We start from the raw sequence: 3,415 nt of genomic DNA on the forward strand, positions 1-3,415 counted from the left end.
TATCTATGTTGATGCTTGTAATTTAACTTTGTGTTCCTGGGATTCGTTTTAGAGGTCTCTATTCCAGAGTGCGAGAGGGATTGGTGTTAAATGTCAAACTTATGTTTGCGTGTGCAGTTGTACTTGGTAAGATGTATACTGCACATCAGTGTAGTAAGAGAAATAAAAAAAATTGCAGCTAATTATTTAGATGTTAGATTGTCTAGTGGTTTTTTTCCACAGATATTGCAAAAAAAGATCTCACTTTCTTTTGCACTTAGTTCATGTGATCAATTGTGATAAGTTCGGAGAAGTTTATAATACCTCCAAAGGACTGAGAATTTTGTTCTTGCGTCAAGTGTCACTACATCTGTTTTCATAGATTATGTTCAGCACAGTGCGTTCCTTCTGTGTTTGGCACAAGTCGATGCTCACCCTGTATTGTCCTATTTCTTCCTGCTCACAGCATGTATTGCATCTTATTTGCCAGTGACAACAATTTTTACACATGTAACAACCCCACATTTTTTATATGACACAACACTTTGGGTTGGCTAAATTTAGGTGAATGCTCTCTTCTGACTTCAACCATAACTAAGAATCTTGCTAATAGGTTGTATTTCGAATCGAGAGTGCTGATGATTGCCAGTGTTGCTGCTTGTACTCACCCCTGGTCACGTCTCTGGCTTACTGATTCATTTCGCCCCTGTTCAGTTAGAGTTATCTGTATCTATAATGAACAGTCGCCACCAAATAATTAGTGGACTGACCAACCAATATTGTTTCTGGGTATTGATATTGTCTCTCGGTTGTCTATGAGTGATGCTACCAAAGAATCTGGCGACACTTAGACCGCAGTCTGTTGCACCACCACCACCACCATCGTAAAATTGGGTGCAGTCTAGCCTTTTATTCTTATGCTTGTGAGAACTTGTTCAGTTTGCATGGGAAAACATATTCTATTCCTGTTGCTCTCAAGTTGTTTGTTGACATGCCTATAAGAACTGACATTGTGCAATTTTCTCTGAACATATTCATAGTTTAACCAATTCAGTGCAAGTTTTGATTCTGAAAACTGACATTGTGCATCATGTACTGATCCATTTTCAACTGTGGATGTGTTTAAAAAAACTGATGTTCAGCATGTACTGAAAATGCCTTTAAAACGAAGAGTAAATAGCATCAGTGAGTTCTAGTACCTATATTGCAAAAGTTCATTGACAAAAAAATATCAGTACAGTATGGTGCTTCGGTTAGAAGATCACTGATGCCATTCGCTTCATACTTTCTCTGTTGTTTCAACTTTTATAACCTTTTCGTCTGTAAATTCCGCATCTTTTCTTGTTTACAGATTACAGACTATACACATGATACTTTTACTGGGACCAGAGTATTACTTACAGGCAAGTTCAAAATAAAACCCGGCACTCCTCATTCTGTGAATGTGTGTGTCATGACATCTTGTCTCTGTGTTGCATCATGTAGGATCCAAAAGGTGAAAAGATCCCTGCAGATCTCTGCAATCTCTCAAGTTTATTTCATTTTGATTCGTCCAGGAAGTAGGACAAGCGACCGCGAACCTCATCCACCCCAACGGAATATTATCCGTGAATCCAAGAACACCCATCGATCCCTCTCTTTCTCTCTCACCTTCTCCCACGCGTGCGCCGCCCCACCCCGTGTCTCTATCCCTTCACCCTCTGCTTCTTCCACGCGTAGCACCAAACCCACCGCCTCGTGCTCTTCCTCCACCTCCACTTTTCTGGAGCACCAAAGTCACACGCGAGGGCCCACCATCCTCACAGAGATGGATCTCAACGGAGCGGATCTAGCCTCCCTGTCGCCTCCTCCACCGGGAGCGACGACATCCTCCACCAAGATCTGCGTGGGGAGGCTGATGTTCTCGACGGGCAGGAGCACTCGCCGACGTGCTCCATCTCCTTGTTTGCCACCTCCGTCGAGAGCCGCGTGATTGTCGCCTTCGAGAGCGCGGCTGCAGCCCATCCATGGTGTGCATCCAGAGCCTTGCGACGACATCACCAAGTCGGCGAGCATTGGATCCACACCTCCGGTGAGCAGTGTCTCCCCTTCCCGTAGTCTGACAAGACACCATGGACGCCCCCGTCATAGTCCTTGTGGGCCGGTGGATGAGGCAGCTAGCCCAAGGCGAGCTAGACGATGCGTGCACGCCGAGCGACCACAACAGCGGCTGCTCGTTCAGGTCAACCACCACGCGTGCAGGCCACCATGGTGTCCGTCGCGACCGTTGATGGCCTTCGGGCCTGATCTGCAGATCGGCGGGATACGGCATGGTGGGTAGGAGGTGAGCTGGCCGTGGTGGGGAGGAGGAGCAGTTATGGCGGGAGAGAGATTGCCGTTGTGAACACAAACCGCAAAAAAAAACATCCACATCAACGTTGTTGAAATTGAAGTTGTCCATGAGGTGAGCGTAATGCAGTCCCCCCTCCAATCCTTCTTGCAATGCTTTTGATGATTCGTGATCCTGGAGTAACAAGTAGAATTTGATGGATGGATTATTACACCTATGTAATTGCGGTGTTGCCGAGCTTCCCTCTTCTTGCTTTGTTTCTGCAAACATAACCTCCTGGTTTTGTACCTTTTTAGAGAGATTGTTGGTGTGATATAAAAATTGTTTGACTCGTATTTTAGTGCAGACAAAAGCACATCCACGGGCCATGGCAAAATTTTCCAGACGCTAAACCAGGAGAATTATGGCTTATTTTGTCTAAACTTCTATTTTTATGTTCACGAGCTTGGATGCTAAATTGTATACTATATAATTGTTTGTACATGACTTTGCAACTTTCCTAACCGGACTTTGATATTTACAATATTCGAAAACACTTTTAACTTTTGAAATGTGATGCTTGTGCTCCTGCACCGAGTTTTAATCTTCTGAAAGTTGACTAGTGAATCTTTGATGGATATTTTGAGCTCATTTTCTGGTCATGCCTGAAACACTTTTAACGTTTGATTTTGCTAATTTTCGGGAGATGTAAATCTGAATAAATATTGTAAGTGAAACATTGAATGAACTGTTATCTGAATCAGCGCATGTTGAATTTGACCTCAATTGCCAATGTTATTTGAAGGAACGCATATGCTTTTAGATCTACACACATGTTCTCTGAATAAACCCCTTTTGATGCAAGTTATCTGAGTATGATGCACTCGTACTTCACAAATGATGCTGAATTTCATCAAAGCCACTTTCGGTGATAATTTCTTAATCTTGGATTCAAATTCTTTAACTGTGTGCCATGGTCTGGGCCTAGGTTCAGAAATTTTAACTGCTTCGGCTACCGATGACGCAGGGGGAAAACGCCACACTGCGTAAAGCCACACATAGAAAGATTGAGACTGCATTTTCCTCCTTGGTAACAGTTCACGAGCATACATGTCACATGGTTGACTT

The 3,415-nt window shown here is 43.6% G+C and overlaps 1 long non-coding RNA gene across 1 annotated transcript; it reads left to right on the forward strand.

Moving 5' to 3' along the window:
* The first annotated feature begins 1,464 nt into the window (after positions 1 to 1,464).
* LOC123052720 (uncharacterized) lies at positions 1,465 to 3,069 on the forward strand. Its single transcript, XR_006425001.1, has 2 exons — positions 1,465 to 2,422; positions 2,655 to 3,069. It is a non-coding gene; the product is annotated as an uncharacterized lncRNA (long non-coding RNA).
* Positions 3,070 to 3,415: the final 346 nt, after the last annotated feature.

This window comes from Triticum aestivum, chromosome 2D, assembly GCF_018294505.1.
Source record: "Triticum aestivum cultivar Chinese Spring chromosome 2D, IWGSC CS RefSeq v2.1, whole genome shotgun sequence".
In the NCBI taxonomy this organism is placed as follows: Eukaryota; Viridiplantae; Streptophyta; class Magnoliopsida; order Poales; family Poaceae; genus Triticum; species Triticum aestivum.